The sequence below is a fragment of the Agelaius tricolor genome, unplaced genomic scaffold (assembly GCF_023055355.1).
Source record: "Agelaius tricolor isolate 1412-34295 unplaced genomic scaffold, bAgeTri1.0.p SCAF_12, whole genome shotgun sequence".
Taxonomy (NCBI): Eukaryota; Metazoa; Chordata; class Aves; order Passeriformes; family Icteridae; genus Agelaius; species Agelaius tricolor.
This window is the reverse complement of record NW_027269272.1, coordinates 24,354,514-24,380,213: the sequence shown is the minus strand read 5'-3', so window position 1 is coordinate 24,380,213 and position 25,700 is coordinate 24,354,514. Positions and strand designations below refer to the sequence as shown.

Here is a 25,700-nt window from a genome sequence, read left to right as displayed (position 1 = left end):
GAAAAACAAGTAAAAAATTACTTTTACCAACTTTCCAAATCCAGCTCAAAGCTGCTCTGTGGAAAAATGTAGGCAGAGGTTGCTTTTCACTGATTTTTGCCTTTCTCCTCCACATATTCATATCAGTGTCCAGGTGTCCAATGCCTGAAAAACACCTTGGAAGCTTCCTCAGTGCCACCCTCAGCCTCCTGAAACTACCCAAATGCGCCTTCTGCAAAGGAATATTTCATTTTTTTTCCTGGAGATAATCACAACTTCTCCAGGAATTTTGTAGGAGCCATGGGGATTTTTGATGTTTAAACTAGAAACTCCTTCTAGAAGCAGCAAACTGGCGACACCTCGGCTTCCTTGTCTGACTCCTCAAGGACACGGTGTGGCCTCTCTGCTGGGAGCTCCAAGTGTCACTTGTCTCCACACCTGCACTTGGACATGTCCCCTGACATGGGAATGATGAGCCACAAACTGTCCCATCAGTCTGTCTGAACATTTAACATCACAGGCTGCTCAGCCCAGGCTCTTCAGAGAGAGCAAAATCCTTCATGGTATGGACAGTCATTTCCTGCTAGATGTATAATTTATTTTAGTCAGGGCAGGCTGTAGTCCTTATATAACAGCTCAGCCTAGAAAAAGGAAATTTATTTAATATTTTTTGCACCTTCTATAAAGTTAATGAATGAATTCTAGTAGGTGTTGTGCTACAGCACAAGATATTCAGCTGTGATTTACACATCATGACTAGGATGTTAAATAAATATGCTTAAGCTGTTTGGACATCAGGAAATTTGGAAATTCAGTGTTCCTATATATCCTTCCCATAGGCTTGGATTATTTCTGTAAGTCACATTCAAATGTATATATCTATCCATCTATATATATATATATATCTATATATAGATATAATATATATAAAATAATGGGACTCTGTTCTTTTAGTCAATCCTTGCAGCTGTATAAAGATTGAAACTTTAATAAATATATCTATCCAACTAATTTTAGGAGTTAATTTCTACTCTGAAAGTCTCCTGAAGCACTGACTGCACAATTTACAAAGCTCATCAGGAGAGAACATGGCACTGACCATTCTTCCTGTGGGAAGCATCTGAAACTGAGGGATTTTCTGTTTCTGAGGAATCTCTCTGTTCTAATCTGTGTCCCACCCCAAAATGTTTAGTAAGTTAAGGGTTTTTATAAAATCAAGGAGATAAATCAAATTTAGGATAGCAGTGTCTGCTATGACCTTTCATTTGGGGAAAATGGTTGAGCTTCCAGTCCTCATTCTTTAAAAAGCCTGGAGTTATTTTCCTTGGGGAAGGACAAATTTTCAGTTGCACATCATCAAATATTGAATGTATTTGCTGCTTATGTAAAAGAGCATTTTAGCCTGGTGAGAGAGAGGAGATTAAAACAAGCAGGCTGCATCCCTAAATTCAATTGTTTTCCTGGGAGATGCCACTCAGCCTGGCAAGAGATTGACACCGTGTCAACTCTGCTTCTCTCAAATTGCCCTCAAACGAGGTGCCCTCCAAATCCGTCCCTGAAAACCGCGGCGGCCCAGGCGCCACCTGATGAAATTAGGGAATTAAATTTCTGGGAAAGTCTTATCTGAGCACAGGGAGCCCTTTCCAATGGGATCACTTGTTTGAACATTAAATTAAGCAATCTCCCCTCCCCAGAGCTCTGAGGAGCGTTGGAAGGGGCCGGCAGCGAATCTTCTGCTCCCTCTGGAGGGAAGCGCCTTTGCCTTTGCTGTTGGTTCCCCACTCCATCATTGGCCACTTGGCCACGGGCGCATCCACAGTAAAGTGACAGATTTAGGAGGATGTTGTTCCTGCAGGTGAAGTTAGCTCTGTGTCACAGGTCTTGGGATAAACGGTGGCACTTGGTGAGGAGGTGGCGGCTCCCGCCTCGGGCGGTCACGGTTTGACGGCGCTAACGGGGAATTTGATGGGATTTGATGAAGGCTGGGGGCAAACGCAGTCAACAGCCAGGAGATCCTGCTGAAACCTCATTCTCCTATCAGTCCTTATCAGCCTGGACACTGCCAGGAGAGGGGTGGGGATCAGATCCAGATTAAACCCCAGGGTTCTCTTATCGCCTCCAACGCTGCCGCAGCAAAACGCTCCAGCTCGCCTGGCAGGGCAAGCCCAGCATTAGAATTTAATATGAAATGTGGGATCATAAAAATGATAAAATGCTTGTGCTCCTTGTAAATATCCTTTTCTTTCCCGCCCTGCCTCCCTGCATGCAGATCTAATGAAAATCTTGGGTTTAGCAAAAAAATAAAAATATGTGGACAGCAGAAGGGGGGCACAGCCTGGGAGCTGGGGATCCTTAAGGGTTTAGGAGTAGAAAGGAATTATTTGCCTTAATTATTAAAATGTGAACACCACTGTTTGCTGGTTGGTTGATTAAACTTTCCAAATGTTAGTAACATGGATGTACATTTTAAGAAGAGGTTTTTGCACATTGGGATGTGCAGGATCCAAAACAGATTATTTTCATAATAAATTTTACATAACAATGCAATGGGGCTGAGAGGGTCCTGATTTTGGGCATTGGTGTTTGTGTGTGGATGAATTTTAAGAGAAATAACAAGGAGGTCAAATATCTTGGAGGAGGAATTTGGCCATATTTCCTTAGCTCGAGGAATATTTTTATCCTTTTCCCCTCTCCCCTGAAAGTTTTAACCAGATTTTGGGTTTTCAAGGCTGGAAAACACAGGAAGAGCATGATATGATTTGATTTTTGCATGTGAGCACTGTGTGGCCTAAGCAGCCTTTTAGGGTTGCAATTTCATTTAATTTATACCCAAATCTCTGGTACTTGATGAGTATAAAGCTGGTGATAAGCTCTGAAGAACAAATATCTGAGGGGTGTTTCTGAGGAGCAGTTCTCTTCCAAAAAGTGCTGCCAATTAGCTTCAGGAGCAGGGAACGAATGGCAGCCTGGAGAATGCAGTGTCTGAGGCAGATCTGGCTGGGCTTTAAAGAAATGCAAACAGGCAGAAATTAAAATTAGCAGCAAAAAGTCAAACTCGCCTGGCGTGGTGTTGTGGGTGAAACCAAACCCCCAGGAGTTAATGATGGCTTTTGGTGCTGTTTTCATCAAGTGTAACATTTGTGGAGATTAGATTTTGTTTTTTAGTGGTCAGCAATTCAGAGAAATGAGACCTTGTGGTGTAAAATACGCAAAATTTCAGGTATTTTTGTTGCTGAAACCCAATTTTTTCTATTTTTACACCCCGAGGGGAGCTGTGATTTTTTGCCAGTGTAAATTCCCAAAGTTGACGATGCCATGCTGGAGAGCTGCATTTCCCTTCTAGGGCACACATGGGGATGAATTTGACCCGAATGCTAAAAGTCAAATTAAGTTTTCAGCCCCTTGGGGTGTTACAGGGACACTTTAGGCTCAGCTTGCAGCCTGTGGAGGTGTTGGTGGTGGCCTTGGTGCCAAAAGTCCCCTACAGGTGGCAAAGCTCCCAGGGGGCTCCTGACCTGGTGAGATGCTCCCTCCTGAATAATCCCTTTGCTCTGGTCTTTGCTGAAAACAGCAAAAATCATGGGAAAAGTGGATTTCAGGCAGCAGGAGTGAGAAGTTTGAGTGTCCTTCCCAAAAGCAGGATTCTTGAGCACTGGGAAAATCTGGTGTCCCCTCTTGGATGTGATGACTTCTCTAGATATGTTGTGGAAATTTTGCTAGTTTTGATTTATTTAAAGGGATTTTAGTTCATCCATTAAAATGAAAACTCCCCCGTAGCAGCAGCATCTACAAATTTGTTTCCATGTTGTTTTGATCATTCCTTTATATCAGCAAACCCTCAGCTTCTGAAGGGAAATATTCCCAACAGAGCAAGAAAAATCCATTTGGTTTAAAATAGGTGATAATAATTATTAATTTTATTATTATGATTTAGACTTGACAAGTTCTGTTACACAAACCTGCCCCCACTTGGATTTTAACCACTTAAATAATTGGGAAAAATAACGGTCCAAGTGGCTAAAAAAAGAGAATTTACCCTGAAGACCCAGTGATGCTTCATTCCATATTAACTGATGTTTCTTACTGTGAAAAGTGAGTTCTCTCTTAGCAAAATGTCTTTTCTGTTTTGCCAGGCAATTTAAAATTAAAGCTTGACAGGCCATGCTAATGAAATAAAGCAATAAACATTTTCTGACAGGTGCAAAATACAGCCCTTGTTCGATAAGATGATATTTGGGGGAAAAATTTGCTTGGTAAATCTAATTTGTGTCAGCTCAATATTGGCTTGAGCATCAAATTCTAATTTATTGAAAGCACCAGCAAATACTAGAACCATTTGTTTAGCACAAAGCATTCAATCTATAAGGACCAACTCCATGAAATTTAATTTTCTGAGCCAAAAAAGACAATCAAAGTAGGAAAAGCAGGGAAAAAACCCCTCATGCTGGAATAAAGGGAACTGCAACTTTAGAGAGTGAAAATATTTAATTTACCATGAAAAAAAAGGGAAAAACCTCTATGAAATGAAATAATCTGACAATTTTTTTAGCTGTTGCTAATTTTTAATTCTATTTTCCCTCTTTTCAGTGGAAACCCTGATATTCCAACCTTTTCCTGGCTACTCTTGCAGAAATTTTTGTGGATTGACAAGGAGACGTTCAGGAGTTGGGATGAGAAGAGCTTTAAGGTCCCTTCCAACCCAATCCATCCTGGAATTCCATGATCCTCCAGTGTTTGAATCTCCACCAGTTTCCCCAGTTTGCCATTCTCAAAGCTGGTTGGGATGGGGATAAATCTGGGAGGGAATTTCCCCCTTATTTATTTAACATGGGAGTTTAATATTGGACCTGCTGAAGTGGTAACTGCTGCATTCAAATGATGGAATTCCAAATTATCCCAGCTTTATTATTATAATAATTTTTCTTATAGCCCCATTTTGGTTTATTTTTGAGAGGATTATTTAATGAGCCTCAGTGAAAACCAGGAGCAATCATCTCTCCCAAGGTCTTGGACCTTGGATTGGATTCCTGTAAAATTGTTAATTGAAAATCAGATATTTTTAGCATCTTTTTAGGGGACTGGAAATCCTGCAAGAATTTTTGCCTTTACTCTTTGACTTGCAGGAATTTAACACTTTTTTTCCTAATAATTTCTAGTAATTGCAGAAATGTAACTTTTTTTTTCCTCTTTACAATGATCTAATTGGATGAAACAATTACAGATTAATCTGGCTGCTAATTGAACATGATGCTGGGTTTATGATGTGTTTCCTTATTGGATATTGCACGAGGCTGGAAGATTTTGGGAATTTCTTTATGCTGCCACTCCCAACCTCTTCAGCACCTGGCATCTCCTCTGTGGTGCTGACAGAGGATTTGGGACATTTCTCTGTGTGGAAATTCTTCACTTTCCCAGAGGGTTGATTGATGAGGATTTCCTAGGTTTAAACCTAGAATCACTCAAATCAGCAGGGTTAGATTGAATTAAAAATGATATTTCCTTGAAATTAGGATTTTTAACTGTTTAAATTAATTCAAAACAATGCAGTTATGTTTTTTCCTGGGCTGGGACATGTGTCTGTAATTTGGATTCCACAGAGCTGATGGCTCAAATTAGCAACGACTTTATTTGATAGAAATAACCTTCAATATTTTACTTTTTAAAGTATCCACGTGATTTGCCACCAAGTTTCACCACTGAGGTTGTTTTAATTTATTGAAATTCCCCTTGGGGTGCAGCAGGTGAGGAGCTGGGGCAATGCTGGCTCATGAGGAGCAGGGATTTCCTCCAGCTGTGCCTCCCCTGCACAGGCAAACTGGGCACCCAAACCTCTCCTGCCCCCAAAATTTCCTCTAAACCCCTGGCTCCACTGAGGAGATGCATCCTGAAATCTCAGCAAGGCTGGGAATTGTGCTGCCTGGCAAAGTGATGTGGAAAGATCTAAAATCCATGGAGGTTATTAAGCAATCCTTCTGCTGTTATGGCTTTTGGGGATTGCTTCTATTTACTCCTTGAACAATTTTTTGGGCTGATTTTTTTTTTTTTCCCCTCAAGTAAGTGTGAGGGGAATATTTCTCAATTTTATCTGTCGAGAGCTCATCCGAGCCCATAAAAATCCTCAAGAAAAGAGGAAAAAATCCATATGGCATATTTATAGCCAATTATTTTCCTGATTCTTCCTTTCTTCAACTCACAAGTTTTATGGGAGCTTCATCTTTATCCATTTTACACTCCAGCAAGCTTTGCAAATAAATACTGAAGGTTAAGAAGAGTTGCTGATTTATTCTTAAACCCAGCCTGAGAGGAGCTGTGGTTCTGGGGCTGTCTGGATCCCATGGACCCATTATTAAATTAGCAGCTCATTTGTGCCTTTTAACCATGGAGTTCTGAGGTGGCCTAAACTTGCACAGGTATAAAAATAAAATTTGCCTGTATTAGTATTTTTTTTTTTTTAATTTTTCTTGTCAAAATTGAGCCTCATGGTGCTGTAGCTGCACTCAGCAATCCAGACCAGGCACAAATCACAAGAGGATATTTTTGGGAATGTTTTGCTTGTTAATTTTTTTTTTCCAGGTGGGGGGAAGAGGATTCTCATCCTCTGCCAGAAACCTCTCTCGTTGTTATGTGGCTTTTGCACTGCAGAGTTTTTCCAGGCACGTGCTCCACTCTTATCAGCAAGAGCAAACTGCCACCTCTGGGTTTTTAGGGAACTTCGTTTCCAGTTGGATCTTTGGGACAATTGTTGTCTTCATTCTCAGTATTTTTTGACCATAAACTGTTTAGCTCTGAATAGCACATGGAAGTGTTTTTGATGGCTGTTGTTCTTACCAGCCACACCTGAATATCTGCATTAAAACCTGGTTTAGTCCAGGGATTAAGGAAAATTATTGTGGATGCGTGGGATGAGGAAAGGATTAATATTTTTCCATCTGTACCCTGGTTAATTATATCATGTTTGGTACTTAAATGTCCTTTTTGGGTTTCAGGATGTCTTTGTTGAATGAAAACAATATTTTTTCCAACCAAGGCCAGGCTGGATGGAGCTTGGAGCACTCTGGGATGGTGTCCCTGCCCATGGAATGGGTTGGAATTAAGTGGTCCTTTAAGATCTCTTCCAATCCCAAGCCACTCTATGATCTTGCTGTTTTCAAATATCAAAATATATCTTTATTATTGTTCTGAATCCCTGAACAAAAATGTCCACATATGGGATTCTATATTCTATTCCAAAGTATCCACGTGTCCATTCCTGAGTTGGAATTGTGCTGTGCAATGGATTTTTTAAAAATATTTTCATAAAAGCAGCTTAAACTGTTGACATAATTTAGAGAATGGTGCTGATAATGGAGCCCAAATTGATATATTTATAAATTTTATTAAAATTTATTAAAATTATTTTAAAATTGCATTATATATATTAATATATATAATTCTAATAATATATTAGAATTATATGGAATATATATTATATAATACATAGACTATATTATAATATAATATATAATATTATTATATAATATTATATATACTACATTATATAATAATATATTATTTTATTATATTATAGATAATATATTATGCATATTATATATAATATATATAATTCTAATATAATATTTATAAATATAGGATATTTATAAATATATAAATATAGAATAATTTTTTTTTTGGAACTCTAACATTTCCTTGGCTACAGAAGGCTGTGTGACTGTTTTCAATATATTTCTACTGATGTTTTCTCTCTACAGTTCTCCAAAGGAGGCTGTAGCCAGCTGGGGGCTGACCCCTTCTCCCAGGTAAAAGTGACTGGATGAGAGGAAATTGTGCCAGGGGAGATTTAGATTGGACATCAGGGAAAATTTCTTCACTTTCGGTGTAGGTTTTGTCATGCAATTCCTGCTTCTAAAATTCCTGCTTCTTCTGCTTCTAAAAGCCCTCAAAACCAGGTAAAATTCCTTTGGGGTTTGTTCATTTTGGATTTTTTTAATCTTTTAAAAATGAAGGTGCCAACGAGACCTACCCAGCCACACGTGAAATTTCATAAATATTTCCAGGGAGTAATTTTGAGAAAGTCAAGTGCAGAAGTTTCTCTCTGATGCACATCTGAGGTGAAGGTGTCTATTTAAGAAAGGATAAATCTGGATGCCATGGTGATGGGAAGCTTTATATAGTCTAAAAGGATAATTGCATTACTTTGAATTTTCCTGGGCTGGGACAGGTCTGTAATTTGGATTCCACAGAGCTGATGGATCAAATTAGCAATGACTTTATTTGATAGAAATAACCTTCAATATTTTACTTTTTAAAGCACCCACGTGATTTACCACCAAGTTTCACCACTGAGGTCGTGGTGCTCCTTGTTCTTTGGTTCTTCCTTTGGGAAAAGTTGATTTTGGATCCACTTCTGAGCCTGTTTGGATCTTTTTTCCCCAGCAGCAAGGGACAGGATGAGAGGAAAGAGCCTCAAGTTGCACCAGGGGAGGTTTAGGGTGGATATTAGGGAAAATTTCTTCATTGAAAGGTTGGTCAAGGTTTCATGACCTTAAATTAAGACTTTTCACCAAAAATATCTCTTTTTACTGAGATAAATCAAACCAAATCCTGTATTCACCAACCAGAAGGTTCAGGTGGGTTGAATGAGCAAATTTATTAAAATAATGTAACTTTTAGTAAATTTAACTTGTATTTTTAACCCATTTTTTTACTTCTCCTTTGTTGTATGGCGGCCTCTTGGTGCATTTATTATTTCATACTAACTGTTCTCCTATCACCCTAAATTTACTTTTTTATTATCTTATTATAAAAATCTTAACAGGTGAATATTTCTTGGATGGGTAAGGAAAAAATGCATTAAAAATAGGAACATAACTTTCAATAATTTTTTTTCATCACATTTTTTTACTATTTATATTAATCCTCTAGCCACATTATTATTATTTTTGTATAGATTGATCACATCCAGAGTGCAATATTTGAATGTATTTGAAATCGGGCAACAGGAATGGTTGACTTGACGTGTCTACAACAAATGGGAAATTGAGATGTGCTGAGCATATTCTCATGAAAATCTTTAGTAAAAAAAAAAAATTAATGAGAAACTCTTCAGGATCTCACAATTTAATGCATTTTGGGGATTTCATGACCTGCATGTGAAAAGGAAATAAACGAAGAAAACTTTCCAATATACGAAGAGAACTTTCCTAAATTTTTGGTAAGATCTCTCATAATCTGTGCAAGGAATATAATATTTAATTTTACATTTGACCCCATCAACATCCTCTTAATGCTCCCATTTAGAAGTGCAATATTCCTTCCCACTTGATGTTTGTGGATAATCACAGAAATTCTTTAAGGAAAGTAATTTTCTGGAAGATGTAAATTTTTTATATCTGATAATTAACAGCTATTTGATGAATGATTGGACAGTGAAGTAGGAAATTTAATTCTCATTTAGAAGTTGGATTAAATGCAGAAATCCTGAGGGCCAGAAACATTTATGGGATTTTTGTTTGATTTTTGAGCTTGTGCCACCCACTTGCGAAAATCCGTGGATTTTCAACTGATTTCCTTCAAATATTTTTTTCCCAGAGGTTGAAGATGTTTTGGGAGGGAGAGATAATTCAAATATTGTGTCCCCAGCCCCCTCCTGGACTGCAGTGTTCAATCACAAGGTGGCACTTCTGCCTCACAGATGAGTTTTTCTCCTCCCTCACTTTCGGTCCAGCTCCCAAAAATCCCACTCGGTGCCTCCTGCCTCAATCCCCCTTTCCTTTTCCCGGGGAATAAACATTCCTGACATCCCTGGAAAAGGGCTTCTAAATATGACCACAGCTTTTAACTCCACCCCAACCCCGGAATGACAAGCAGAGATAGGAGTGAGGTTGTAAATCTTCATTTTCCTTTCACATCCTGAACGTTCCCTAAAATGATTTAGGTCAGCGAGGTGCTAAAATTGCTCTTATTGCTATTTTTAAATGGACAAAATTATCCCTTATTTTATCTGAATTTTATTATTTCTTACATAATTTTGATTTAAAGCGCTTCTGGGACTGGGACTGTTCCCATGTCCCAGTAAGGTGCTGGGACACCTTTGGAATAACCCAACTTGGAATTCTTGGAATATCCCAATTTGCTGGGGTCAAGTTGGGATATTCCAATAACTTTGTCATTTTCTTTGTGAGTTCAGGTATGAAATAACTTCTGGGATGGTCTTCCAGATTATTGAAGACCCAGGTTTTGTTCCTCTCTTTGCCTTGGGGATATTTTATGGCTTGCAGAGGGTTTGTCCCAGGAAACACCTGAAGGAGAAGGAAAACTCTTGCTTTTCCCTCCTGTGGACAACGCTGGATATTCTGAGCCCTTTAGAAGATCTATTCCTGCCAATCCCTGGCTCTGTCCAGGTGTTTGCTCTGCGTGGAGCCAGATGGGGCTGGCCAGGTCCCTTGGGCTCTTCATGGGATTGGGAATTCCTTGGGCAGGTGGAAGTTGAGCTGCAGGTGCTGGAAAAGCTGTAATAAATCCCAGTTTCTTAATTGAAATAAAGAATTTCAATTCCCTTACTTAATCTTTATATTTTCCCTTACTTAATATTTATATTGCTCCAACAGGCTGTTCCTGTTGGCTGCCCAGCCCATCAGGATTAATATTTCTGTAAACTCAAGGCCTTCATTCTATCTTTTTTATTTTTCCATTATCATTTACCATTATCCTCATTGGTAGACAAAGGAAAAATTCATTCAGACCTTCCTGAAGACTTTTTAAAACCTCCTTAATTAATGATAATAATGCTTAGCTAAAAAAAGTATCATTTTTAATGGATATGGGCTTGTAGCTTTCTTTTCTGATGGAAAATTTCGAGGCCAGGTTGGCTGGAGCTTTGGATGATCTGAGATAATGGAAAATGTCCCTGCCCTTACTTATTATTTATATTATTTCCCTTACTTAATATTTCTATTGCTCCTTTTCCTCATGTCCCTCCTCTCCCTGTTCCTCACCTAAATTCCAATCCCTCATGTGGGTAAATCTCCCCTGGATCACTTGGGGCAGATACAGACCACAGAAAATTGATTGAAAAATAATTAACAATGCTTAACTGCACCATTTAGATTTCTTAGAGACATCCAACTCCATGAAGAGTTTGATGGGAAAACAGGGAACTGTAGCTCAAAAACTCTTGGATTGGATTTGTTTCCCATGTTTTTCAGGCACTTTTCCTTCATTTTCAGAATAAATCAGGTGATTTTAGAAGCAGTGTTAATCTAAATAAAGATTTATTATAATTTATATTTATACACAAAATATAATTCAGCCTCACCATGGCACAGGATGCATATTAACATTTTTTCCCATACTCATTTCCTGATCTATCTTAGGCTTTTCCTTATTTTACCTGTGAATTCATTTTCATTTTATTGTATTTGAATGCCTTTCCTGAGCCCTGGCAACCAGAAATCCCTTTGCTACAGACCTGATGCTTCAGGTAGGTCAGCAAATAATCCAAATATCCAGATGGGATCCCCAGGAAGGGCTGGACCTCCTTTGGATAGCAAGAAAGAGCTTTGTCTCAGCTCTTAACCAAAAATTAAGAACTTAATTTTCTTTTTTTTTAAATTTAATATTTTTCTTAATTTTTTTCTATTTTTTTTTCCTTAGTTTTTATTTTTTTTTCTCAACTCTCGACACAAAAATACAATTGTATTTTTAGCTTTAAACCTGGCTCTGAGGTGGAGGGGATTTGGTAATTCTGCTTTCTCATGCATCTGCTCCCTCTGCTAAATCAAAGGAATTGACATTTAAATTGGTTTAAACCTTGCTTAAGTTCAATTTTTACCAGGTGATGTCAGGATAAACATTTGATTAGATCATGAAGAATGAAGGATCCAGACAGCAAAAGGAGCACTGGAATTCTTTGTTTTTTCCTGGAGAATTTCTAGGGATTATTTTCCTTCTCTGGCTACAATCCTGGCTAAGTGCGGATCTGGGCCTGAAAAGCTCCAAATTGCTCCAGCAGATTGAGAAATTTTGTCCCAAATTAAAGGAGATTTAATTGAAGAATTTCTTTCATCTACTTTTTAATTTTGAATAATGACTTAGAGAATTTCAGTGCTTTGATAAGTTGGGTTGTTGATTTTTTTTTTTTTTTTGGGTTTTTTAAACCTGTCATTTTGGGCCCTTTTAATCCCTATCCCAGGGTTTGAGTAACTGCTGTGTGTGTTTGGTAATCCCTGTCCCAGGATTTAAATAATTCCTGTGTGTGTGCATGGTTCAGTTCTGAAGTTGATACCACAGAGAGGTGCAAATTGTGAAAATCAAAGCAGAATTCTTGGTATTTTTCTCGGGTGCCCCTGAAAACATCCCCAAGTCTGGAATGTGATTCCCCTTTCTCTGTTTTCAGCCCTTCATGTGTTTGTGAAATGCTGGGAAATATTAACTGACCTTTTTTATATTTTAAAAAAAATCAGATTTTTCAACCAGGCACCGAATTTCCATTGATTTTTGCATTATTTGGTTCTATTAGGTTTTGCTGTTTGTTTTTCCTTAATGTAGCATTTGATAAAGATTTATTCATTTCCTCAAAATCTTATTTTTGCTATGAAAAGGTTGCATCCAAACCTTTATAGTTATGTCTTTTTTTAAAAGTCCTGAATCTCCACCAATCAGAACAAATAAACAGAATAACCAAGAACATTTTGCTGACATCCTGTGGAGTTATGGAGGGGACTTTATTTTCCTAATTTGTCTTGTGTGGCAAAATTCTTGGTCTGTTTTCTTCATGGTTTTCTTGAAATGTCTATAATGTGGGATTATTATTTATTATTATTTATTCCCTATTTCTTTGTCTAACATATGCTCTGCTCCATGTTTTCCAGAGATAATTGTCAGGCATGTGGAGCAAGGAGCTGACAAGAAATCTGATTGTGCCATATGGTTCCCAACATTGTGCTGGAGACATTTGGGATTTTGGACATCCTTGATGATCCTTGCTCTCAGCAAATGGTGGTGGGGAGCACCAGAGAGAACTTCTGCCATCCAGAAAATGCAGGTTAATGCCAAATTTATTTTCCATCTGTGAGTTCCACCACACGAGGATGAGTTGGGAGGGTCACAGACATGGACAGAAATAGCAACAACTGAATTTTTCCTGTGGAAAAAATGCTCATTAAAACCTTGAGGAGGATTCATTACTTGCATGGAGTGGTTTGGGTTGGAAGGGACATTAAAAACCATCCCATTCCAGCCCCTGCCATGGGCAGGGACACCTCTCACTATCCCAGGGTGCTCCAAGCCTGGAAAAGAGAAATTTCTGTCCTTGCAGTGCCTGAGGGAGCTGAGGAGATAGAGAGAGACAATTGACAGGGGATGGAGGGACAGACACAGGGAATGGCTTCAGATGAACAGAAATTAGGGATGGATGGGATTCTGGGAGGAATTCCTGGCTGGAATGGGATTCCCAGAGCAGCTGTGGCTGCCCCTGGATCCCTGAAGCGTCCAAGGCCAGGTTGGACATTGGGGTTGGAGCTCCCGGGATGGTGGAAGTGTCCCTGCTGTAGCAAGGGTGGCCCTGGGTGGTTTTTCATGTCCCTTCCCATTCTGGGATCAGAAACACCTTTAGATGTCTGATGTAATCGCTCAGCTTTGATCACTTTGGCAAAATTTCCTGCAATTTCTGCCCCACAGTTCAGGAGCTCGTCAGAAGGGCCTGGTCTGCCGGAGCAGAGCTGGGCCCTCCTCAGGGCTGCTGTGGGAGCTCTCCCCCTTTCCAAAGCAGGGTTTGGAACATCAATCCCTGCAGCCCTGCACTTCTCCCTTGTGTACTGAGGAAATCAGGTCTTTGGCATCTGGAATTTCATAATGTGGTTTCTATTTGTGTTCAGATAAACCTTGGATGGGGCTGAGATTCTGCTTCTCCTTCGCTTTACCGAGCAAATCAGGGCGGCAGAGCCACAACTTGCTTTTGTTTTCCAGTCCCTTTGAACAAGTGATTTTATTGCTACTTGAACAGGAATTTTGGAGGATGAGTGGGTTGCTTGGCAACTAAACTGCAGTGTTTGCACTGGTAGCTGCTGGGAGAGCAGAGTTTTCTCTGGTTTTTCGTTTGTTGCTCACACAGGACGTGGTGCTGCTCCTCCAGCCTGTTCTGTCATTCCCTAGACCCTGAGGGAGACTCCTGGAAATTCCTGCCCCTTCTCAGGGCTTTGCAAACTGCTTTTGGTGGAATTCTCAACCTTTGAAGGTGCTAAAGCAAAACTGTGTCTGAGTCATGGAATCACAGGTTTGGGTTGGGAGGGATCTTAAATTCACCTCATTCCACCCCGTGCCATGGACAGGGACAATTTCCACTACCCCAGATCATCCAAAGCTCCAGCTAACCTGGCCTTAACATTTCCAATTAGAAGTGAAAGCACCAAGCCCATACCCTTTAAAAATGATCCTTTTTAAGCTAAGCATTATCATCATTATTTAAGGAATTTTTAAAAAGTCTTCAGGAAGGTCTGGATGACTTTTTTCTTTGCCTACCAATGAGGATAATGATAAATGATAATGGAAAAAAAAAAAGAAAAAAAGTCAGGTAGAATGAAGGCCTCAGGTTTACAGAAATATTAATCCTGACAGGCTGGGCAGCCAACAGGAACAGCCTTCAGCAGCCCCAGTGTTTTATTTCATTTTTAACTGAGTCTTAAGGTGACAATCTAGCTTTTATTAATGGCAACTCCGGCTAATCTGCTGATTTTTTTTCTTTTTTGGAATTGAGAGAAGGCAGAATGTATCCCCGGATTAGTCATGCTCCATGATATTATGTGCACACAAAGGGCTATGTTTTATTCATTGCTGATATGCAAAGTGCATTTCCAAATAGAAACTTTCTTCCAGGCCTCCTACAGTACTGTGTCTAACACCAGTTTGTACAAATGCTCTCTTAAGAACACCTGGGTTAAAAAAGAGAGAGAAAAAAAACCCCAACCCCCTTTCTTTTTGCTAAATGGATGTCCTTGGGATGCTTAGGAATTATTTATCTTGTCCAGATGCTGAAAAAGAGTGAAAATTGAAAGAAAAAAAAATTACTGGAAAGCACAATGGTTTTTCTAAGCTCTGTTTGCTCCTGAGATATTTTGTGCAAAGAACTTGGCAAAATTTTCTTATTATCAATGATATTAAGAACTTTTAAGGGACACAAAATACAGGAGAGCTGGAAATGTGGCATGATGGGAATTCTTTTTAGGATTGCCCAAGATAAATAGGTGAATCCTTGTCCCTTATGTTATATTTTATATAAGAGGAAAAGGAAATACATTTCCTTTCATTTTCAGGTAATGGTTTGTGATAAAATTTCTTCAAGAACTTTTCTTGGAGTTCTTGGAGAACTTTTGTCTCAGGGGGCATGGGCAGCACAACCTGGGGATGATCTCCAAGAGGAGAGAGATTTGCAACATCTGGAAACCCTTCAGAAAATGCAGGAAAATGTTCATGAATGGAAGTGTGATGCAGGCAAGGAGAGCTCAGAGCCCTTGCAGGGCCTGAAGGGGCTCCAGGAGAGGGACTGGGGACAAGGGATGGAGGGACAGGACACAGGGAATGGCTTTGAACTGGGAAAGGGGAGATTGGGGTGGGATCTTGGGAAGGAATTCCTGGCTGGGATGGGATTCCCAGGCTTGCTGTGGCTGCCCCTGGATCCCTGGCAGTGCCCAAGGGGCTCCTTTCCCTCTGTTTTCCACATGAGCCATTGTAGCCACAGGCTGCAAACTGAAAGCAGCACTTGGAGGGAACTTTTGGAATCTTAACGACTTTGATCCTTCACCTCACCAGCTTTCTCAGCTGTGAGTGAGAACATAAGCAGGGAGGAAATTTTTCCCTCTGAAAAAATCATCAAGATCTTTAATATTGAATTTGTACTCCAAATACTGCCATGGGTAGGGAAAAAAAGCAATGAAATCAAGGGAAGATGAGGAATTTTATGGCACACCCAGGCAGGCTGCAGTTTATGGGGAAGGTCTCATCCTGTGGCACCTCAGCTTTGCCCTTGAGCCTGGAAAAATCATATTTTCCTTTTCCAAGGGAAGGAAAAGCATGGAAGGGCTGAGGAATAAGGGAGGGGAGCTGATTCCCACCTCCCACTTGATCCTCAATTCCAATCTGGGGAATCCTTGATTTTCTAGTTTTGAGGGGAATTGGGCTCACCCCACTCCAAGGCTGGGGTTGTGGAAGGAATATTGGGATTGCTTTGACCTTCACCAGTGAGATTGGAAAAAAGACAAAAGGATCAGCTGGAGCTGAGCTCCCAGGATGCAAAAACCAGCAGGAAGCACAGCTCCTATAAATGAAACATGAGGAGCCTTGTATGAAAATGTGATAATCTCGTGTCACCAGGCATGAGCTGGGGGTGTAGGTGTTGTCTTAGGTGAGTAGGAACAGAGATTTTAAAAATAACATCTCCAAAGAATGGTCCTAGAGGGAGGAAAGTTGCTTTTTTTATTTTTTTCCACACCAACCAAGCCCCTAAACTGCATAAAATATTTGCCAGAGCATGTAGTTGATATGAGTACAAGATTTCAGGAAGCTGGAGTGGTTTTCCACCTGTTTGTTGGTTGTTTTTTATCTTGTAACAACAGCAAATGTGGAGAATTCTGATTTTCAGGGAGGAAATGCTCAGTGCTCTCCACTTGACACATTCCCTGTGTCCTGCCCCTCCATCCCCTTGTCCCCAATCCCTCTCCAGCTCTCCTGGGGTCCAGTTGGGCACTGGAAAGGGCTCTGAGGTCTTTTTGCCTCAATTAATGAAGATTTCCCTGCAATTTCTGCCTGGATCCAGAAGAGTTTCCAGATGTTCCAAATGCTCTCTCATCCTGGGGAGTTAATGGGAAAATAAATAGGATTTTAAGTGTCTGCACCAACTTAGGAAATATCTTAACCGTAACCAATTTTATCTCTGTGCTTTTAATTGGCCACACCCAGACAAGCCACGCCCATCACATTAAAATTGTGCCAAAATGTACAAAACACATTGAAACGCTCTTAAAATTAAAAGATCAGCCAGCTCCAGGTTTTTCAGGAAAATTCTGACTTTTTGGCCCTGCAGCTGAAGGTGATGCTTGGTCACCCTCACCTGGGGCTCCCTGCAGCCCTCCTGGGGAGCAAGGAAATAATTTCAGTAATTCACTTGATGGATGCTTCCCATCAAACCACTCCAGGCCTGGGAGCTGCTACTGGGATGCCCCATGGGAAAACAGGGAAAAATTCCATTAAATGTCATCCACATCCTGCCTTTTCCCCCTTCTTTTCTCCAGGCTTGCTCTGCAGAGGTGCAGGTTTTGGGATGAGGTTTTAGGGTTTTTGTCATGGTTTAAAATGTGCTTTGGTTTTGTCAGGATTGCTGATCCTTGATTTAAATGTTGTTTATTGAGTGGCAAGAATTATCAGAACAGAAAGTTTTCAGGTGGACGATGGGGATTTTTAGGTTCTTTCCACAAATGTGATTTATTAGCAAAGCACAGGAGTTTCTGTGGAATTTACTGTTGCTTGTGATAGAAAAATCATGTTAGAACTTTGTCTATATTGAGCTGTTTGCTTTGTCTCAGGGTGTAAAATACGATGGTCCATACAGTATCTTTCCAATTCCCAGCTTTTATTTTGTTTTTTCATTATTTTATTTTGATTTATTTTTTCATTATTTTGTTTTTTCATTATTTTGTTTTTTCATTATTTTATTTTTTAAATTTTACTTTATTTTATTTCTATGTTATTTAAATTTTTAATTTAATTTTTTAATTTTTTAATTTTAAAAGTTTTTAATTTTTAAAATTTTTATTTGTATTTTTAAATTTATTTTATTCTATTTTTTATTTTATGTATTTTACATTTAAATTTATTTTTTATTTTATTTTTTAACATTTAAAAATTTATTTTCATTTTTAGTTTTAATTGATTTTTAAAAATTTTATTTTATTCCCCTGACCCACACGGTTAATACTTTGGCAACCTACAAAACTTTTGCTGTCACTGCTGGAATTTTGTTCCTGGCAGCAAAAACCTGGGCAGATCTTCCTAATCTTGAGTTCCTTGATTTGATTTGCTCTCAGTCCTGACACAGAGGTGCTGACTGGCCCTGTAGAATATTCCCAGGGATCCAGTCAGGGCAGGGAAGACTTTGATTATCCTGGAAAAATAGAAATTCCCCCAGGATGGGCAGGAGATGCTGAGCTCACCTGTTTCCCCTGTGCTCTGTAAGAACAAAGCCTTGAAATTCAAGTCATTCTATCAAAATAAGGGCCAAAAAAAAAATCAAAAATTCTTCTGGAAAAAGCTGGACCTGGCTGGTGTTTTAATTTTAAGGGAATTTCAGTGTGTGTTGTCCATTTTACCATAATTTTTACTGGGGTGATGGGAGTGACTTGTCTGGGTGTGGTTAAAACCACAATAATAAAAATAAAAGTTATTTTGGTTAAATATTTTCTGAGTCAATGCAGGCACCTAAAATCCGATTTTTTTTTCCCCATTAAACCCAGTCTGGACTCTACTACTGTTCTGTACTGCAAGAAAAATCCCTGAAAATTCACATTAAATTTAACTGTGGCGTTTCCATAGCGATGATGTTTAGCATAAAAATAGCTGAAACATTTTGACACTGATTCCCAGCCCGTGGTTCATAACATCTCTCTTTTAAGCTGAAGTATGGAAATAAATCCCTCATTCCAACCAAAAAAACCATGGGATAAAATATGGGAAGGTAAAACAATTTGTCTCTAATTTAAGATAATTAAAGGCAACTTCTCCACAAATTGGAAACGGAACTTATCTTGTTAAATCAAAGATGAGTTGAAAGGAATGTTGTAATATGAATTTATCTCTAATTTGAAATAATTAACCCTGAATTCTCTGCAAATTGGAAGGTGAAACTTTGCTTGTTGCATCAAGGATGAGCTAAAAGGAAAATCCTAATTTAAACTTCCACCAAAGGGCTGGGTGTTTATAGGTCTGAAGGTGAATTACAGTCCATGGAGATGTTTGAATTCTGTGCTAGAAGCCAAAAATGTTGATTTTTGGATCATTTCCTTCATTGGCAAGGACTGCAGGAAGAGTTTCAGAATAATTTCAATGTTTCTGGAGGTGAAGCAAAATGATCTCCCTGTTCAGGCTGCTGAGCTGGGATTTTTTGGGTTTCATCCTGGAAGAGGAGCCAGATCTGACAAATATGGTGGGGCTGAAGGTTCGGAGATCCCAACATCGTTGCACAGGAAATTCAGTTTGGGTTGTTGGCTCTGCCTGGTGGATTTTAGCAAGGTGGAGCTGGAATAAAGAGGTGAAGGAAATCCAGAGGTTGAATATTACAGGGTAATTAATTTTTTTTGTTGTTGTTTTAGAGGGGGAAGCAGTGAAGCTGCAGGATGGGGATGTTGCTGGAAGCAGAGCTGGGCAGTGCTCAGAGCAAAGCATCCCATGCCTGGAATTGGGAGGTGTCCAGGGCATGGAAAACCCTCCCAGCTGTGGAGCAGGGCCTGCAGTGCTTGGACTCCCAGGAAATTCCAGCAGGACTGACTGGGAACTCAGGGAAAACCTTGACTTTGATGGGATCCAAGCCATGATGGAAGAGGATCTTTGAGTCCTGGAATGGTTTAGGTTGGAAGGGACCTTAAGTTCCCCAACCCTTTCCTAAACTTCTCATTGTAAATTCTGCTCTGTAGGTACTTCCTGGTACATTTGAAAGAGGATGATTCAAATTAACAATAATTAGTATGATTTAATATTATTTATTTATTTGTTATTTATTTGGGAACCCTATTTGGAGAACTTTTCTATCGGGGGCACGGGCAGCACAAGGTGGGAATGCTCTCCAGGATAAAAGAGCTTTGGAACATCTGGAAACCCTTCTGGATTCAGGCAGAAATTGCCTGGATGTTTATATATGAATATTTAATATTTATTAACTAATAAATAGTATTATAACTAATAATTCAAACCTGTAGAACTGAGATTAAAAAAATAATAGAAACCCCAGTGATGATGGGAAAGGGGACGAGTGACCACATGTGGAAGATGGACGCACTGAGGTTGGGAACAGAAACTCTGAATTAGTGAAATATTCCATGCAGATTTTACCTGGAATCCATCATTCCAATGCCCCTGGCTGAAATGTAGCATGAAATTTAAGCCACTTCTTCCAGGGGCAAATCCAGAGGGAATTCTTGGGGTGGCTGCAGTAGGGTGTCTCCAAGAAGAGCTGTTTGATTTGCTTGCGTTCAATGCCACACGCTCTGTCTTTGTGCCAAGCACTGTTCCAAACCTTGGCCCGCTGCTTCCAGGAATATTCCCTTCAGGAATAGTGCCACGTCCCTCAAAACCCCACTGCTGCTTCAAAAATTAGGGATTACTGGCAATTTTGGCCCAGGAGCAACAGGAATGTTCTTCCTTTTGGGTGCAAGAGCACTTCCATAATTCGGGACATGGGGTTTTTACATTGTTGTATTCCAAACAAAAAGTTTTTCCAGGAAAATCTGTGTTCCTCCTCTGGAACTCTATGTTCTAATTCAAGCTGATGTCCTGCTGGACACAAATAACCCCAAAACTTGAAATGAAATGATTTTGGCTTCAGGAAATGCAGATAATCAGGTGATTAGTGGGTTGTGGGGCTCATTAAGATGTTTGATTTTCATTCCAGTGAATCTCAGCACCTCTGCATCCATGAAATGAGTGGAGAGATATCCAAGGAAAGAAAAAAATGGGGTCTTTATAAGGGATCTTTGGCATCCCTCCTCAAAAACACTTCAAGGGAGCAAAGCAATGGGATTTGGGGCTGGAAATCCTGGTTTTTGAGGAATCCAACTGCTGGGAATGGCTGTGCCTCTTGGCTGGAGACTTGGGGCACCCACAGGAGGTAGGAAAAGGATTTCCAGGAGTATTTCCTGAATTTTCAGCGTGATCTCCAGAAAATCTGGCAGTGCTGGTGTTTCCTTGGAGCCACTCATCGTTCCAGACTCTGCTTTTTTGGGTGTCCCAGCTCTGCCTCAGCGAGGAACCTCACTGTGCTTTAGACCCCAACAGCTGATACGCAAAAAAAAATAGTTAAAAGGTCAAAAAAGAAGGTATTGAACAGGTAAATCCTTGGAATAACTACTGGGGAATGAAAATTGAGCCTTAACCAGCACCCTTAAATGGATATTTGCAGAGAGAACTGAATTATTTGCTAGACTGTATTTTGTCACCCTGTAAAAAGCTGTTATTTCCCACCAAAAAAGATAAAATATATTTAAAACAGCTGGTTTAGACTGTGGTGAATTCTAGTGTTTGGGTTGTTTGGTTTTTCTTGCTGCCTGTCCTGAGTTTCCTCATTTCAGTGACTCAGAAATGAGTTCTTCACTCTTTTTGTGAAGAACTCACCAGAGGTGACACCACTGCCTCCTTCTTGCTGCTTTTGAGGCTCCAGATAATCACAGGGAACTTATTTGGGGACTGATGGGGAAGTTGTTAAATGGCTGTGCCTGACTTCCACTGAAAATCAGCCTTAATTAAAAGATAATTATTCCAAATTGTCCCAATCCTTCGGCAACAATATTAGAAACACGGAAGGGGGAAGCGCAGGGATTGATTTCAAATGAGATCCAGGCAATTAAAGGAGGGTTTGAAATGGAATTCTCCTGGAACAGGGGGTGGAAAGGCAGGGTCAGGTAAATTTCCTGAGAAAATTTCGGGCATCCAGACAAATTCCTGTGATTTGGAATGATTAGAGCAGGGATATTGGTCTTTTCACCTCTGCCATAAGGAACCAATCAATAAATAATCAATTAATGCAGTCAATAATGACTGCAAACCATCTTTGCAGCCACTGAAAAATTGGGAAGTTATTCCTGTCCTTCCTGTGCTCAAGTCACAACGAAGTGATTTCTGGAACCTTGTTAAAACTTTTAAAGGTAATTTATTATTGTTAACTCTGTCACAAATAGAAATATATTTAATATATTAATATTAAAGCCATGATATTGCTTTAGTTAAAAATAATAATTTTAAAGCAATGTTAATTATAGTTAATATTAATATTAAAGCAATGATATTGCTTAGCAAAAAGAAACAATTATTAGAGGTTGATGGAAGGGTATAAAAGTGAAAATTATTGTTATGCTATTAGATAGGATAGTGCACTATCCTAAATAATATTAAAGCAATGATATTGCTGTAGTTAAAAATAATAACTTTAAAGCAATGCTAATGAATTATCCTTAATATTATTGAAGCAATAATATTGCTTTAGTTAAAAATAATATAAAAACAATGTAAATTAATTATAGTTAATAATAATATTAATGCAATGATATTGCTTAGCAAAAAGAAACAATTTTTGAGGTTGATGGAAGGGTATAAAAGCTAAAATCATTATTATAGTATAAGATAGGATAGTTCATGATATTAAACCAAAGAAACAATTATTAGGAATTGAAGGAATTCACCCAGATTAAGGGCTGGGCCTCGAGGGATACCCTTGGTGAGCATCCCCAAAACCAAAGGGAGGAATCTCCACACATTCCAAGGGGGAATATGGGAAAAGAGCCCACCCCATGGAAAGTTTTATGGTTTTATGGGGTTGGCAGCCAGGCAAACGCCTCCAGACCAGTTGAGCTAAATTCTGACCTCAGTGTCAGGATGAGGATTTGAGGCTGGGGCCCCAGACTGGTTTTAGGCTCCAAACCCCAGCCCCTCTCAATCTGCCCCTAAAACCCAATGCCAAACAGGGCATTGCTGGAGCTGCTCTGTCACAATCCAGCAGCCTGAAAAATCCAGGCTTTTATCTGTTCTCAAAGCTCTTTCAGCTCTGCCAGAGCACAGGACTTTTACAGAAGGCAAACAGGGAGAATCAGCTGTGGGGACAATAACGAGTTTCAGATTCTGCCACCATCAAAGGTGGAGAGAGAATTTAAAAAAAAATCAGATCTCTGAACATTCCAGGTATTTCCAGATGATGCAGTGCTGTGTGTTTCAGCCACAGCCCCGTCTGGTTGTGAGCAGAGCATCAATTCCTGTTTGAAAGCCCTTGTCTGCCCCAGAAATGTGTTTGCCATGCAGGGAATTTGCCAGATTTGCTGGGTTTTTGTGCTGCTCTGCACTCAGAGGCTCCTGTTCCAGCTCGGGCAAGCTCCCCTCTGCATTTCCTTCTGCCCACTGCCTCCACAAATTGCTTTCCCTGGAAATCAAAGGGGGACTGAAGCAATGAATTTTCTTTGTCTGTTTACCTCCTCGAGGTTTCTGGCCCTCTCTGTGACTTTTGCACTTGCAAAGGTTTTCCTGTGAGGAATGCAGAGCTACTGACACATGTGCGTGTATTTATATGTGCACAAAACCACCTAAACTGAACTTTTTTCCCCTGGGATCCAGTGACAGACTGGTGGGAATGGTTCAGAACTCTTCTGAAGGTTTACAATGGGCAGTAGGAAGCATTTCTTTACTGAGAAACCCTAAACTGAGACCTTTACTGAGAAATGTTAACCCAGATCAGGCTGCCCAGAAGGACAGTGGATACCCCCAGTCTGTTGGTGTTCCAAAAGGGTTTGGAAAATGCCCTTATTAGGCTTTAACTTTTGGTCAGGCAGCTGGGTTAGCTAATAAATGATTTTATATCCAGAGAATCCCTTTCCCATCCCTAAGAGTGAAGATGAGGTGAATTGCAATGACTGTAAGCTCTAAACCTTGCTATCCCTAATTTCTGTGGTTCCTTTATCATTATTTCTGTATACTCTGATCAAGGATTGGCAGTTATCAGTTAAATCTTTATATTACTTGTGCAAGATTTGAATCCTTTCAGTACCTTTAGGATGCTTGTAAAAAGGACTTCTGATACAGACAGGATTTGAAAATGAAGAGAGGCAGATTAAATGTGAGGAAGGAATCCTTTACTGAGGGTGCTCAAAGAGTGGAACAGGTTGCCCAGAGAAGCTGGGCATGTCAATTAAATGATATTTAATTAGCAGATGGAAGTGCAGGACTGAGAGAAAAACCTCCTGGAATGAAAGCTTTTCCCTTGTCCTTCCCTGGGGTGATTTCTGGGTCCCTGATTCCTTCAGTGCCTTCCCTGCAGTGCTGCATGCGAGCTCTGCTTGCTGCTCCTGCTAAACAGGAGATTTCTAGTGATTAAAAAGGGCCAGTAAAATTTTATTTTAGCTCAGTCTACAAAGCAGAGCTTTATTTTTGCAGATATTTAACCGAGGGAAAGCTCAGAGCTCTGCATTTGAGAGGGAGAGGCAAAAAATGTTTCACACAAGTTCAACAAGTACCCTGATGTTGTTTGGAGAAAAGTTCCCAGTGCAACAGGTAATTTTTTTCCTCCAAAAATAAAAATACCTTTTTAATTGCACCAATCTAACATGATTGCTTTTATTTTGGAGCATCATGATGATGAATCACGCTGAGATAATTGGCTTGAAAAAACTGAATAATCCCTACCTGTGCAAATAAAAGATGGAAAAATTGGATCTATTCTGAACATGTGGTGCTCAGGCAGGAGGGAAAGACTTCCACGGATGCTGAGGACCAAGATTAGTGCTCATCATCTGCACTTATTAGTGCTTTTAAAATTTTAATTCATTTGCAAAATGGATTGTTTTAAAAAGAATCCACAGAGTCAAGTTTGGAATAACTTCTGAATATTGTGCAGTTGTCCTGGTTTGTTTCAGCTGTTGGGAATATGCATGGGAAAGTTATTGGAGACAGCACTGCTTGGAGTTGTATCTGTGGTGATTTTCTCCTGAAAGTTTTAATTTTGTGTGTGTTTAAGACAATTTCAGGGAATTTAAGCACAATGTATTAATACAAGTTTAAAAATTTCTTTTGCCTTTTTTTTTTTTTTTTTTTTTTCAGGAGAACAAGTTGGCAGAGATTTTGGAGCCGTTTTTTCTTGTTGCTATGAAGATGGCCATAAAGATTTTGCAAAGAAGTCAAAGCAGCTTTTCCTGACTGAGGTAAAGATGATCATGTCCAGGTGCTTCTCACACCCTTCCCATGTGAGCAAACAGCTCCAGACTCATCTTTTCAAGGAAGGCTCCCACAGTTTCAGTAAAGAAGGAAAAGCTGCACAAGTTCCTGACCAGTTTTCAGTTCCAGTCCTAGTTTTAGCTGTGTTGGAATCACACCACGAGCAGGCCTTGTTTCTTATTTTTTATAATCAGAATGGTTTGGCTTGGAAGGGATTTTAAAGCCCAGCCCATTTCACTATCCCAGGTTGCTCCAAGCCTGGCCTTGGACACTCCCAGGGATGGATTATAACGTAGAATTCTATAGGTATTACCCTATGGATAAAAAACCTTAAAGCCCTGAAGTTTTGGACTGTGGAGAAGGTTTGTATTGTGCTCAACCTTCCCAAGAGGAGCAGAGCTCTCCTGGGCCTTTCCCAGCTGCACACTCCAAGGAGCTGGGAAGGGGGTGATGCCTGGAGGGCATACCTGGAACAGAGGCTGGGCAGTGTCAAGGGAATAAAGTAGAGATTTATTAAAATACCTCAAAGGATACACCTTTGGCAGCACAAGAGCCTGGCCATGGCTCTGCCCAAGATGAACCCAAGATGGACTCCTGGTCATGAGTTTTCACACTTTTGCGCGAGTTTTGGTCCATTTCCATGTTGGGTTGATTGTCCAATTCCAGCTTGTACAAATAAAAGGAGATTTTTTCCTCCTGGCACCCCCTGTGGAGGCAGAGCATTGTCACCTATTCCCACATCACATCCCTGCTGCTCTGGCCTCCTGCTCCCA

At 39.8% G+C, this 25,700-nt stretch overlaps 1 long non-coding RNA gene across 1 annotated transcript; it reads left to right on the top strand.

The window, feature by feature from the left end:
- Positions 1 to 7,785: 7,785 nt before the first annotated feature.
- On the top strand, positions 7,786 to 21,056 carry LOC139594708 (uncharacterized). The gene is made up of 3 exons (XR_011680740.1): positions 7,786 to 7,925; positions 12,849 to 13,021; positions 20,630 to 21,056. It is a non-coding gene; the product is annotated as an uncharacterized lncRNA (long non-coding RNA).
- The last annotated feature ends 4,644 nt before the right edge of the window (positions 21,057 to 25,700 follow it).